Source organism: Etheostoma cragini, chromosome 9 (genome assembly GCF_013103735.1).
Source record: "Etheostoma cragini isolate CJK2018 chromosome 9, CSU_Ecrag_1.0, whole genome shotgun sequence".
Classification (NCBI taxonomy): Eukaryota; Metazoa; Chordata; class Actinopteri; order Perciformes; family Percidae; genus Etheostoma; species Etheostoma cragini.
The window spans coordinates 3,348,138-3,363,833 of NC_048415.1; the positions used below are offsets into that span (position 1 = coordinate 3,348,138).

The 15,696-nt window shown below is 40.1% G+C and overlaps 1 long non-coding RNA gene across 1 annotated transcript; it reads left to right on the top strand.

The window, feature by feature from the left end:
• The first annotated feature begins 1,764 nt into the window (after positions 1 to 1,764).
• Positions 1,765 to 11,385, top strand: LOC117950047. Its single transcript, XR_004657795.1, has 3 exons — positions 1,765 to 1,780; positions 7,483 to 7,485; positions 11,261 to 11,385. It is a non-coding gene; the product is annotated as an uncharacterized LOC117950047 (long non-coding RNA).
• The last annotated feature ends 4,311 nt before the right edge of the window (positions 11,386 to 15,696 follow it).

Sequence of the window (15,696 nt, forward strand, 5' to 3'; positions counted from 1 at the left end):
GAAAGATGTGTGGATAAATGATTACTGCAACTGAAGAGGTTAAACAAACCTAAACCAGGAGATGTGGAGCCTAGGAGAAGGAGAAGGCACAACAAAGGAAGACTCGGCCCGGATGGCTCAGTTGGTAGAGGAGTTTACCCCTTGACGCAGCGGTGGCCGCCTCGACTCCGACCTGCGGCCCTTTGCTGCATATCATCCACCCCCCATCTCTCCCCTTTCATGTCTTCAGCTGTCCTGTCAAATATAGGCCTGCAAGTGCCCATAAAATATCTTTAAAAAACAAAAATGGAAAAAAACAAAAGGAATAATTGATTGTGAGTACTAAAAAGTAAACACATAGTCACAGTTTTTGAACATAGATGAGATAGTTTTCATGGTTATTGTCACATCATAATTCGGCTTAGTTTCATTGGCCACCTGTCTGGGGTGGGCTGTGTTTTCTGTCTGCGTCACAGAGCTAACAAAGGGGAAGTGAAAGAGGGTTCATTCTGAGGAAATGCAACGGTGGGAACAGGCTGCATGAAAGGATTAGCATTTCCTGAGCTAATAAACGTTTCCCCCTATCTAGTTATTGCTAGTGTAGGGCAAGTTACTTTGAAATTAGTAGCCAGTTACAAGTTACTTCTTCCAAAAAGTAACTAAATTAGACACTCAGTTTCAAATTATAAAAGTAACTGGTTACTTATGCATTACTTTAAAGTACATTTTTAAATGCTCAAAAGTGACCCCACCTCCACCCCTCTTTAATGGAACTTAAAACGAGAGAAACAAAGTGTGTCCCCGATGTTTTCTGACCACTGTGGAAAATCTTTAGTATGAAAAATCCCCCCCCCCCTCTTTGATTTCATAACGCCATACCTGTCTCTCGTTTAGTGACTCGTATGTGTTCGTGTTCGTTGTGTGTCCGACGATGCGTGCTTTCGAACACCCGCCCAACTCTTCCTCTGATTGGCTTACCATAAAATTGTACTCAATCTCAGCCAATCTTCAGCATTTATGCGCTTGTCTCACGGTTAACCGTTTTTAAGATTGGAAGAGTAATCAGTTAGATTGCTCGTTACTGGAAAAAGTAACTCCGTTAGTAATGCCGTTATTTATAACGCTGTTATTCCCCTCACTGGTCATTGCGAAATTTTCTCATGAACAATCCATGTAGTATACAATGGTACGAGAATGAATGCACACCAATATGATATCCTACGAAACGTGGCGCCCGTCGGCTAAAGAGGTGCTCCCTGACACCGAGCGACAGTTGCTAGTTGTTTTAAGCCACCACGGAGCTCAGCGACGTCGGCTCTGCTCCTCCACACGGCGTTCCGTCATAACAGCGGTAGTTGATGGCTCAGTTAACCAGATTAAAGGTGACTATGAGCCGGGTACAGAGCACTGGGAGCTTCTGGTCACTGCGGAGGAGATTACAAAGTTAAGGTGGCAAAAAGTGAGCGTTATGCGACGACGACTAAGTTTATGCACCAAACCGAGTTAGTAAGGATTAGGAAAAAGATTGTGGTTCGGATTGAAACACTACCAAGTGACAGGATTAGGGCGTTACTTTTTTATGACCCACTCATCTGCCCCAACTTCCTTAGTACGCGGCCCACAGCGTTCCTACACAGCAGCAGTTATTGTGGTACATACAGGGAAAAAACCCAAATGTGGAATGCTTATAAATTACAGTGCTTTACATTTTGTAGCTATTTGTACTTATAGTTTACCAAATGAACTGTTAAGAGAGTGTGAACACCATTGGATGTGACAATGACTGACAAGGGAACAAGGAGTGTGCTGGCCCGTAGAGCAGCCAGGTAGGCTGAAATCCACAACTCCAGTCTGGCTGTCTACCGTTAGCTACTGTAGTTTTCAAATGTACATGTAAAAAATAATCTCTGTTGTAATAACTAGAGAAAAATTAAGTGAGCCAGTCCCAGTGTTGATTATACCATTATAGTCATGCAAACATTTCATTATACATAGTAAATCCCTATCTAAAGATGGTGACCCTGTACTCTGTTTCTATTTGTAAAGGTGGAGTAGTGAGTGACAGGTTAGATAGATGGATGGATGGCTGTGATGCTATTTCATATTAAGCACAGCAATCATTCAGTCATGCTATGATAATGCTTTGAAATAATAAATTACAAAATGCAAATAAGGAGAAGATCATTCTCTGTTTATAGGTGGTGTTTCATTTTAATTGGTGCATTATTTCCGGAAATTACATTTTTAAACTCTTGATTGCCACAGCTGTGCTTGGTGCTGCGGGACTAAAGGCTACAGGTTGAGAGCGTCCCTCTCTGGAAACCTGCCACCTGTGTACAAAGTATCACTCATATAACACAGTTTGGAGAAAAAAATGAACCACTGAAAAAGAAAGGCACTCGATTATAGTTGCATGTTCTGCTGCAATTATTTGAGTTAAAGCAACAGACAAAACTTACTGTCTCCCCACTTGTGATGTGAGTTGTCACTCATCTTAATGAACCTAGAAACTGATCCAAAGGTGTTGAAGAGAACAGACGCTGTCCAATAAAAGCCCTTGTGTAAAGCTTTGCAGTTTTTTGTTTTCCTATCCTTTCCTTCCATTGTTGTTGTTACTTGTGTGTAGCCACTAACCTTGCATAACTAGATCTCTGCTTGATGTGTTCTTGGATGTTTTTCATTTGTCCTTTCCTTGTCCATCTGACATCAGTAATATGCTTCCATTTTACCCAATGAAAGCTACTTGTCCTGTGTCGTCTTTTTCTATACCACTTACATACTTTGTTAGTGTTCCAACTGAAACCCCAAGGAGAAAGTAACTAACTTAACCCTTGTGTTGTCATCCCGTTTACCCGGCAACTTGTTGTAATCCCAGGTAAAAATTGAAAATCAACCATTTTTAGACACTTTTTTTATGTTTCTGACGATCTATTTTAAAAGATTCAATTTTTTTGCGCTTTTTGTCACTACCACCAGATTCACCACTAACATCAACTTACTACCGATAGTTTTAAACTTTTTGGGAATTCTTAATCAATAAACCAATTAAATGAAATCATGCCAAATTTTTGAGTCCCAAAAATCGGAACTATTTTTACAAACAGTTGTAATTTAGTGGATCATCAACTGAATAAAAACAACCACAATTCAATGAGAGTAGTGAACTGATCCTAAATTTGACCTGCGAGTAGCATATGTAACCATCCTTGTCAGTTTTGGGGCAATTTGGTTGAAAGAGGCCAACATTTCTGATGCGGAAACTATGAAAATGGGTCAGATTTGATCCAAAGAACAAGAGGAGCGTAATTATTTCTACTATATAATGATCGACCGTTCCATATTGAAGAACTGTTCACAAGGTACTGAGCGAGAGGGCACATGACGGGTGTCAGGTTGTTTTTTTTGCGGTCATGGCCCTTTTTCTTATTCAAACCACTTCACACCCATCCCTATTCACACTTTATGACTGGCTGAAGCCAAGGTGCCTTAAAGTCATTTCGAAATTTCCAATAATTCTAGCACAAAACTAAGCTAAAGTGACCCTTTCAACTGACCATAGCCCAAAAATAAAAGAAGCAACTTTAGCTAATTTTTATTTAAAGTGCAGATCACCTAGAGAGTCTCCTTTACAAAGTCAGGAAAAACCAACATCAAATTGTTTTTTAAAGGACAGTATGGTAGTTTAGTTCCAAAGGGACCTTAAACTGATAGAGCTATAGTACATGCTACCCTTTGAATCAGAGGAAGTCGAAATGTACACCGGTTTGAAGTACCCAATCATGGAAATAAAAGATTTGGAAGATTTAGAAGACTATATTGGAAAAAAACTTCAATTAATGTCATGTTCACTATGACAATTTCAAGCCTGGTTTTTGACCTTTGTTCTAATGCTCCGACTTTCTTTGACATCTTCAGTCTAGGATTTTGATACAGAAATGCCATAGCATATATTAACACATATGCAGAGCTGATGTGTTATGAAATGAACCTAGAGCTGAGTAACCTTTCTTTTACTTTTTTGACATTTCTGCTTTATTAGGGGCCATGACATGTGGATTGCAGAACAACAAGGGTCAGTAGAGGAAGTTAGTGTTACAGTGCAAAAAGTTGTGAGTTGAATTCAAACACAAGGTTTTGTGTGTGTGGGATGACCTCAGGTACACAATACGTACTTGGTGGAGATCAAATAAAAATAAAATGCATTTTACATTTTTTAAAAAGTGCATATCACAAAGCCCTCCTGGGGTCATTTGCTGTCATCAGCAACAAAGGCAAAATTCACTCTGGAATGCTGCTGTCAAACAGCATCCGTCCCACAGTATGCAGCATAGAGTCACTGCTGCTCATAAAATTGTCTGTGTGCCCTCATAGATGACTGGTTTTAATCAGGATAAGGCTTGATCCAGAGATAAAGTGCCTCTCCTTATCGGCCATGACAGTTCTCGCTTGTTTTATCGCGCACAAAGTGTAGGCGCACGCTGCGCTGTTCACAGCACTCCCCGCTGGCATCAATAGCAGCAGGATTTTCGAGCGGGATTTCACTGGTCTTAGACTTGTGAGCAGTGATCCCTGATGCAAAGCTGTCTTATCTGACAAGTATGTGAGAGTTTGTATGTGGGTGTATTTTTTAGCATTAGTGAGAGTGTGAGTGTGCTTCTGCGTATGTATTTGTGTGTACAGTATGTTCATCACTCTGGATAACTACACGGACACTAGTTAACTCAAATCAAAAGCACGAGGCAATTAGAGATCCCTCCACCACTCTAACCCTCCCTCTCACCCCTCCCCTATCCTTCCAGCCATCTATGTATCCACCCCCAGGCACTCCATCACACCCCTCCATTTCCCCTTATCCTTCATCCACAGTACAGAGCTCAGACTCCTGGGGAGATTATAGCTGCCTGTCAGCCTTTTGGTTCTGATAGGTTGGTGCAGAGTATTTTTATTTTTTTTATCCCCCTTGCACACGTGAAAGCTGACATGATTGGCACTCATCTTGAGTTCTGATTGTTGTGCTGTGAGCAGATTTGTGGGGGAGTCACTTCTTACATTTTGATACAGAGGCAAAGCTCTGCTGACGGCCAAAACGATGAAGCTGCGGCAAACAGTCAACACGACTTTATCGGTAAATGCAGGCATTCTCTTGTCTCCAAAACGTTTCTCCTGGGAGATGTCTTGTGTTGTTGAGTCATAATGGGAAACGGTTCTGTGCTTTTCTCATCAAAACTCAAAGACAATTGCACTAAAGGACTCTGCTCTTCTAGGAATGCAAAGAAAACAGAACATCTATTTTAATTTAATTGATTTGGTTCTTACTTGACTTAATTTGTGGCAGGGAAATGCATGTAATGAGTGGCCAAGGCAAGATTTGAACAGAGGCCAAAAGGTGGCATGACTAATTGCACAAGTGAAAATTTCAACCATACTGCATACACTTTACAATCAAGGGACTTCTTTTTCTTCATTACTGCGGAGACCTCAGAGCTATCCCATTAAATGTTTCTGATGGCCAACTTCCATTTTAATTTTTACCCAAACAGAATTGCATCATTATTTCTGAACAAAGGCAATGCAATTCTAGTTCCATAAACTTATTGCAAAGTTCAATTTGAGAACATTTCCGAGCGGTGCTGTTTACTGCTCATTTGTGATTATCTTTACATTCTTGGGCACCCAGATAGCTCAGTTGGCAGAGCAGGTCCCCACGTATAGACATTTACTCCTCGTTGCAGCAGGCCAGGGTTCAACTCTGGCCTGTGGCCCTCTGCTGTTTGTCATTCCCCCCTCTCTCTCCCCTTTCATGTCTTCATCTGTCCTGTTAAATAAAGGCCTAAAATAAATTACACACATTTTGCAAACTTAGAAAGGTTGTAACAACAGCCAGTCTTAAGAAGCTAGCTGTCAGGACATATTCAATTGACAAACCATCACAGTATTAAACATTGGTTCTTCTCCTATTACAGTAGTTACTAAAACTAATTCTTACTGGTTTGACCCCCTGTCAAGTTTATGGTCTTTACATTATTCTTTGGTTCTCTAGTCAGTAGGCTGAAGACGATGAAATCACCAAAAGATATTATTACATGAAAGCAGTTTGTAGCAAAAGCAAAAGCTTCCTCTGTCCCCCTACATGTTGGAAGTGGAATTGTCTCATTTGGACTACAGTTCCGCTACCCGATCTGGCTAACTTGCATAGTGTGGTTAGAGCCGATGGAGGGCCGCAAAGCAAATGTAAAAGTTGCCATTCCCCCGTTACGAGTTTATGAAGCACTAAAACGATTTCTGGAAACATTATTTTAAAATGCAAAATAATCTTTGGAGTTGTTTTAAACAAAATCTATATTTATTAAACCTGGAACTTTCTAGACTTGTCTGTCTTTGTTGCACCCACTGTTCTGACATATCTCTTCTGACTGACTACATAGCTTCCTTGTTCTGTAGCAGGCAATCAAGGAGGTTACTTTGTTCCAGAATGGTGCCACTCACTTTTTAGTCATTATCTGTAGCTAAAGCTTGGCGTATACACAGCTGTCACAACTGTCATTTTCTGTCGCTCTCACGTTAAACAACCTTCTGTCCTGTGGGTTCTTGTCCAGCCAACGCAGTGGTGGGCAAACTAAGTGATGTAGCATAGATGAGGAGTCAAGGCACACTTTAAAGAATTCTGTTTGGATTTACTCATGAGGGATAACGCAGCACCAATGTGAATCATACTTTGTTTTTTTACCCTTGTTGTGCTGAAAAAGAACTTGAGAGGGGAAAGCAGCTTGCAGCACTTATTTTGTGTGAACTCGTTTGTGTAGCAACCCACAACATTGATGTTGGAGAAAAAACTTTTAAGAGATCCACCGCTGTACTGTTACAACCAAATAATGATAGCAAGGAATTGATGCTGATTAGAACTTAATTAGATCTCAAAACATAATTTTAGTGTATGTTTCACACTACAAGGTAGAACAAATTTGTCTTTAAAAAAAACAGTAATGTTCATAAACCTCCAGATTTCAACTGCAAATCCAGGGAAATCATTGGCTGTTTTTCCAAATCGTCTACTACACACTACTGACGAATGGTCCGAGGCATACTGAGATTTTGTCTGAATAAGTACGACATCTGGTCATTTTTGGCATACTGTATAATGATGCTAGATTTTTACCAAATCACTACGCACTGCTAGTATAATATACGTTTCCAAAAGTGGCCGTTAATTTAAAAACCTGATTTTGGACGGCAAAATGTATTACAATGGATGAAATCCAGCACACAGCGATGTCTTTCAACAATGCTCTTAAAGGGTCTTGACACCCAAATTACAACAAAACTAAATTGGTGTGGTGTCTTTCCATGATTTACGTTTGTGCTGCTAAACACAAGATAAAATTACATTTGCAGAAATGTTGCCATTTGGTAACAATGTCTGGTTGATCTGAACAATCCACAGACCTCACTTACAATGCATTTTTAAAGGTACCGTTTCCCAGTAGATGCAAACCTTCTGCATAGCTAGTTCCAACTAGGGACAATGTATCTAATTTGAGTGTACTTACCCTTAAAGGCAGCCCCGATAATTGCACAGAATAAGTACTGAAGATAGACCAGGAGGTTTGTTAAGTATTATCCTGCAGCAAAACCTTTAATTTCTAGATCCTTAATGGGCCATTTCTCTGATCAACATCTGCTAATTGGTGCTTATGTGCTATTGGGCAATACTTCCTCATTGATCATCATAAGATGGTTTAAAGTAATGACATTATTCAAAACATGTCAGTGGTTTGCCAATTCAACTGGCTCATTATATTATAGCACTCGTGTTGAAAACAACTCCATTTCCCCCAGTATGAATAATCCATTTAGGCTTAGGGAACATGGAATGGTAATAAAGCTGCCAACAGCACTGCTAGAGGACCAAGAAGAACTCTGTGAGCTATACATCTTGCTTCATTTATAAGTGGAACAAATGAGGTGTGAAGCCGGACCATTGCCACTTTTATTTATGCTCTTAAATTATGTTCTTTTTATGCATGCAGTCCTTTGTGTCTTTTAAAAACGTTTTCTTCCCTTCCCCTCGGTGCGTTCACACTGTCGTTGCAACTTTTAACAGTGAAAGTAACTGCAATGTTTACCATTAGGTGTCCGACAACTATTCTGATGCTTCTCTGAATTCTTCACTGTCAGAAATACCAGCAGTCTCAGCATGAGCGTATGAGTCACCCTCATCTTCTCAGGGAGAAGAGAAAAGAACGGGAAAGAACAGCTCTCCTGGAGGACCGGAAACTGCCTGAACATTTAGGGCAAAACAGTGTGGCCAAAATATATACAACACAGTATTATAAATCTTGAACAATACTTAAAAAGAAGACAGTATATTGCAGCAAGTCTCTGTTGCCATGCATCAGACTTTGCTTTTTTTTCTATATCAGCGGGAAACAATGAACCAAGGCAGTTCTTTGTAGGAAAGTTCACAGTGGGGGATAGACAGACAGGGGAAAAGAGCGAAACGTTACGAGAAGCTTACTGGCAGTGATGGTGGTGCCAGATGGGAGAGGGAAGAGCTGCCCAGGAGAGGCGCCAGTAAGCAGAGAAAAGTGGTGCCAGCCCAACTGTGTCTAACAGGAGGTCCAGCTATTTAATCAAACCCAACACTGAAACCGCACCAGTGCCAGATGCAATGTGAAGCTTGATATTATGCTAACTCTAATTAGTTTTATATAGATTCCCCACCTCACCCTCTGTCAAAGATGTCAGAATAGCTGATGCTTATAATAAATATATGTGTGAAAGAATGGAGTCTTCAATGAGCAGGAGACATGGGATTTGTCACGGATTTCAAAATTATTATATGATTGGTAATAGGATCTAGAGAGAAAGCTTGAGTTGAAGATACGGACAAAGAAATGTAAATTCACTCTTTCAACCCTGCTTAATTTACAAAGCGGGCATTTGTTACATTATGTGGGAAGTTTCAACATTTGTCCTTCAGTTCAGTCCAAAAACTGGCTTGCAGCTGGCTGTGCCTACTGCCCAGATTCAAACATCCTGTCATTTGGGTGATTGAGCTGCCAATAACCCCCCCCCTCCACACACACACACACGCACTTTGTGAAGAGAACTAATGCAAACTAATATAAAGACTATTGCTCAAAATGTCAAGGTATCCCTTTGAGATGGCTGATGAAATCATCTTGTGCAGCTCTGTGGGGGATGAAGGGACACTCCAACAGAGGAGAGGACGGCCAGTTTTAGCAAGAAATAACTGGAAATACCTTGATTAAATTCAGAGGTGGGAGATTTTCATCAGCATGATACAGCTCAGTGGGGGTGTTGGGGTAATAGAAGGGGCTGGGAGTCTCTCCTGTTGACAGAAAGGACACGCAGCTTGTCAGCAAAGTCATCTTTTCCGCGCACAACATCTGCGCTGATTTCATGCAGCACTGTAAGCAGGCCATTAATCTAAACTGGGACCACTCCTTATCGCGCAGAGCGACAGGCACCCTCACACTGCGTACAGAGAATGAAAAATAGATATCTGATTTTTTTTTCTCCTCTTCACTGCATTTGTCTCTGTGTCTGTCTCTTTGTGCACCTTATTCTTATCAACCACCTACTATCTTGCCACTCCTATAAGGTCATTTGAATTTGACATGGTTTTGCGTCCAGCTCTCTTAAGCAGTGCAACACAGAAATACCTCTTCCAGAAATAGCACTGGGCCTCTTGACCCCTTTTTTGAGTGCTGCATTCTTGGTGTTGGATCGATGCACAGTGGTGCTGATGCTGTGGCATTTTCACAAGGAGATGGATGCTGTGGGGTCTATGAGGCAACATAGTGACATTTACATAGGGGAAAATGGATGCTGTTGGGCCAGGGAGGAAAGAGGTGGGAGAGGAGCAGCAGCACAGCAGTTACCACCCCATCCTCGCTGATGCTCCTTGACAAGTCATTTTGCCCCTCCTGCTGTGGTACAGTGATGGTACATGAAATATTTCCTTTACACCATCTGCAATTCCAGCCAGCCAAGGAACCAAAGTGATGACATATGTCAGCACACTCTTAACCAGCATTGGAGGGAGGTTAATGAATAGATTTAAATACAGATTACAAATATTCCAGTCAATCAGTGCAGCAAGATGATTCAGACGTAAGCCTGCCTGCCGTCTTGTGTGCACCGTGGGTATTTATAAAAGAGGACAGGATGTGCAGTGAGACTCGGAGCACAGCAGAACTCAAAGCTGAGCCAGCCCATCTTGAAGTTATTCAATCAAAAATGAGTACATTTCACATTATGAGGACCATATTGAATGTGGGCCAAGGTGTGCTGCTCTCAGAAAAAGTTTCAAAGCAGAGGAAATGATGACTAAAATGTACTGTTGTATGTCAGAGCGACCTGATGAAGGCCTGCTCCAGATAGTGATTTTCTTTTTTTACTTGTCGAGGAAAAATGTTCCTTAAAAAAAGCCATCATTATCCTCATCTCAATGGTTAATAAATTAAATTTAAATGGATCAAATACATAGAGATTTTGATTGCACAGCTAGGTGTTTTATGCTTAATTAGAATTTCCACTTGCAATGTGTTCAGTCAGAAACTTTTTTTGTTAAAAAAATACTGAGATGTAATAGCAATGACACTTTATGGCATTATTATAATGGATTTGGTGCAGAATTCCAGAGTGAGCCCAAGGATTTTCCAAATTGCACCATGGAAACCATGTGCTTAGTTTTGTGCTGCAGAGACATTGGTCCAATATATATAGCATCTGTATTATTTACTCATCTCAGATATCCTATTATGTCACATGTGGGAGTTTATTGAAGGAGTGACTCCCGTGAAATCACTCACACAGCTTCTCATTGAAGATTATTGGATATAAATGGATCGAAATGGAGCTTTAGGTAGGTTATTTACTGCTGGTGTTATCATCAAATAATGTTATTGAATTAGTCTGTGTGTCGATGCTTATAGTGGAATCAAAGTAAACTGGAGGGAGATCAGGCCACTGAACAGATCGGGGAGATATATAAGATCTAGCATGTCTTATTAATATAACAGAAAATTAGATGTTGTTTCAAGTTGATTTATTAGCTCAAATTGCCAGGTGGTTCAGAGAATATAGTACCCAAGTGCAGAGACAGCAGGCAATATTTGAGGTTGAATGTCTAATAACAAAAATCCTTAGAACAAAATGAGTCCTAAAGACAACTAGCAATCCACAAAAACAGAAAACAATAATCCAACAAGAGACAAACACAGACAAGAGACTAAATACACAGGGTAATGAGAAGATAAGGAACAGGTGACACTAGGCTGGGTAAACAGGTGAAACACATTAGACAATCACAAGGGCGGGAAAACTAAAGACAGGAAGTTAAACTAGACAAGACAAGGTAGAAAACAGAGACTTCAAAATAAAACAAGAAACAGAAACCTACAACCATGACACAATTGCAGACCTAAGTCGACTCAGGATATGACTTCATGCAGTTTACACTTTAACCAAATTAAGGATCTTGCATATCATGTGGTATGCTAATATTAACATATGTTCTAACATGAGGGTTCGATATGTGGTGGTCGAATCATTTTAAATAAAAAGAAACCACTGGATGGAAAGATGGATAACTTTGTTGAGCAGCACTTTACTTTTCTTCACACTTCACCAGCTCCACAACAACACTTCCTCGTTTTCACTTAATCACATGTTGCTGAACTAACCAATCAGACGCTAGCGGATCTTAGACTCTGGAAAAAAACAACAACACAGAGGTAGATTCATAACTGCTGAATTAAATAATTAAACAGGTAAATATTCAAATAGTAACTGTGTAAACAAACCTATGTGAACAGTTAACTGTACAAACACTGTAAATGCATTTTTAGTAAACTAACTCAAACATATGAATCATCTTGTAAATCTTGCACTGGTTTTGTAACCTTGTCCACAACAATCCGACTCTGTTGTGACTGTTCATGCACATGCTGTGTGGATACCAGATGACGGGAAGAAGATCAACTCTCAAATGCAAATGTAATAGCGTGCTACATAATTAACATGTTCTGATTGTAACACACTCATGATGTGTTAATTATTCCTTATGAGCAGTGCATCAACTAAGAACAGCTATAATTTAACAATAGAGCCGATTGTGCAATCTACCATTCATTTCTAATTAGTTCACAGGCTTATAATGTACTTGTCTTTCTGGCTGGGGTTTTAACACATCACTGAGTCCAGTTGGTTGTCTTTTTTATCATCAAATGGTCTCATCTGCTCAATATTCCACTAAGCCTCTAAAGCACAGTAGGGAGTTATTTTTTTCTTCTTATTTTTCAAATTGAAAAACCCTAATCTGTGCCAGGGAGAATTTCCATATCTGCTACTCTGTTGATTCAGAAACAGCTTGCCCTGTCTGTGAACTGGCCAGAGAGTGTAGGATTGTAACGGAGTGCTTCAGTTCAGACAGGCGCCTGGCTATGACGCTGCACTTCTGTCTGGCCAAGTTGTGCCGCATCGGTGCATTAGTGGTGCCTGTGTTCCCTGTCTCCAACTGTTTAAGGTCCGTCTGGGCTGTGCTTTCAGAAATCTAAATTATTTGTTGAATGGTGCATTTAAAGTTGTGTCTTCCACTGAAACATTCTTTGCATGGTTAAACAGAAACACACTGACAACAACAAGGAAACATACTGTAAATGATTACCGATATCATGCTCCGGGTTTAAGCTTTTACTTCTTACAAATGTTCACATAAAACACCACAAAAACAAAAAACATCATTTTCTACAGCCGGAACCCATATTTTCTTCCTTCTTAAAGGGACAAAGACATAAGATGTCCGTTTGAGCCTCTATGATATGAAGTCATACGTGTTGTCACAGACGTTGACATCTGAAATGCACAGATTTTATCCATACCTTAGTGTTCCATAAATCACTGCACCAGTGAGACAATATTTCCAGTATCTATGAACAGATCACCTCATTGTGCTCAAACTGAACATCTGGATCTGAAAGTGTTCCTGCTCCTAGAAAACACACAGCACACCTTTAAAACAGTACTGAGACTGCAACGAGGGGTCTATTGAAAAGCTGTTTCTCTGCGCCGTGTGACACATAACATCTGCAAGTCATCTGACACATTGCAGAATTATATCTCTCTCTCCAGAGATGAGTTGTGCCCTGAAGACAAACTGCAGTGATGAATCTCCATAATTGTCTCCCTTCTTCACAGTTGCTGCGAAAGTGGGGGCCCTGTTCCGAAGGCAAGCAAAAGTAGACAAATCTCTTTGGATAAATGGATAAGTAGAGTTTCCAAACTCTGAGCAAGGGACCAGTGGTCCCCAGCTCATATGCCTGGTTACCTGACAGTGACTCTATGGTTTGTTTTTTAAAATACCAAAGCAATCATCCTTTAAAATTAGATGCAAACTACTCCCGCAGCAGATTTTTGCAGCAGGAGTGATTTGAGAAATACTAAGTGTTTTGACACATTTTCCCACTTTGTGTGAAAACTTGTCATTGTTGAAATCCATTCTAACAGTTCTGAATTCATGTCGTTACTGCTGCTTTCATGCCTCTTGGGGCTCAGTGTTTGATACTAATAAGATGGGTTTCAGTAACCACTTCACTTCTTGTGAAAGAAAGCCACGACCAGTTGCTAAAATAAGGAAACTGCGCTGAAATTAAAATGTTCTCTGTGGAGTTTTTGACCTCTAGTATGAGTTTTTCTATGAGTGGGTTTCTGTTGTTTGTAACCTGTGCATGTATGAGGATGATGTGCAGTCCTTTGACTCACCTAGACCAGGTTGGGGTTAGGGACACTTGCGGTTCTAGTTAAACATTGAAACAATAAATGTTGAATTGAACCACAACCCAGGAAATGTTTACATTTTTAATGGACAAAATGTTTTAGCAGACAGACACAGGTCTCTGGTCTCAAAGTTGTGTGCTGCATACCCCCACCATAACCTCCTCCCTATGACTTCTCCACAGTAGTATAAAATATCACCTCCTCAAGTGGAAACAGAACACATTGCTAATGAAAACTGCCCAGGCAGCATCATTCCTCCAAAATACTTTAGTGGTTTATGAATATAATTTAGGAGACAAGGTGGTAAGAACCATGCCATGCCTGCGAGATGAACCTCAACATAATGCAGCCGACCATTGCACACTGAATCAAGAGATTTATCATTGGGTTACAATCTGTTTTAAATCCTTGTGTTCTTTTGCCTGTGCAACAGCAACCTTGTCTCCAACAAATTACACTTAATGCAACACATTTACAATAGCAATTTATGTTCATTGGCAATGTTTTGTTGGATGCTCTTACGGTGCAGCGGAACATTTGTAGGGGAAGAGGCCAGGGTGGACGTCTGGGTATAATTAACCAGTTTCCTACAAAAGCTATTTAATGACTCATTTTCATTTCTACAATGAACAAATTAGGTTATTAAAATAGTTTTCAACATTACCATGCAAAGCCAGTTTGCAAATTCCATTTTAATATCCATCTCTCCAAAATCTTTTAATTTATGCCCAAATATATACCCTTGAAAACCATTGACCAAATTACAAGGTCCAATAAGGGTAGTTGTGTAATTGAGATGTGTTGTCCAACATTTTGCTGTTGAAATCACATATAATGGACTTTCTGGAGGATGGCAATCACAATTCATCTTCTTCATATGGAGTCTTTGTCAGGATGTGTGTCGGATTAACCTCAGGAGCAGAGTAACCACTACTGTGCACAACTATGCAGACTGACCCTAATATCAGTCAAAATAGTGCATGCCACATGAGTTAGCAGGGTGGTAATAATCAACCAGGGATACATGAGTGACATTGAAATGGAATGTGTGTGGAGGGTCCTCAGCATCACTCCAGAGCTGCTCTATCAGCAGTCATCAAGCCAGTGAGATGAGCTTTTGGCATGTTCGGGTTATGTGTGCCGGGGTGCCAATGTCCTTTCATTCCTCATTTCAACCTAAAGCTCTCTACATGTTGGCTCAGCGTTATGAAGTTTGGATTTCATTTATCCCTTTACCCCACTCCAATCTGTCTCAGTCAGGGAGAACCACATTTCCTGACTGTTAACATTTTTTTGGATAAAACATCTCTGTTGCATTTTTAATTAATCCACTGAAGTGCATAATATCAAGCTTCTTTTTCAAGTAGTTGTTGTCATTAAACACAATGTATAGTATACAAGTATTTGCTAATTTCATATATGTATACATTGTATACATATATGAAATTAGCAAATATTTCCAAATACTTGGACTTGGATATTGGTATATTTGCTGAGACATAAAATGACAAAGAAAATAAACAATATGAAGTGTGAATTGTTATGTTCTGATGCACCCTGCTTCCATGCCACGGAAATAACTCCAAATATAAAATTTTGTGTTTGTTAATTTGGTTGACTTGGTATTCTTGATGCGTCTTTCTCCCTCCCGTTTACATTTGCTGTGGTTAAAGATGCATTTTGTGAAAGTGATGATTGTGTTTTCCACTTGCGTAACCCTGGTGGGACAGCCCTTTCCGCAAACTCCCAAAGCTGGACTCTCCAGATGGACATACATAAATACACACATACATAAATACCCAGTCTCTGACTTTGCATAAATATTGTCAGTCAAAAAACTGGAATATGGAATGACATCCACACACAAAAATACATGCCCTCGCATACAGCAAGTATACACATATGATCCACTTC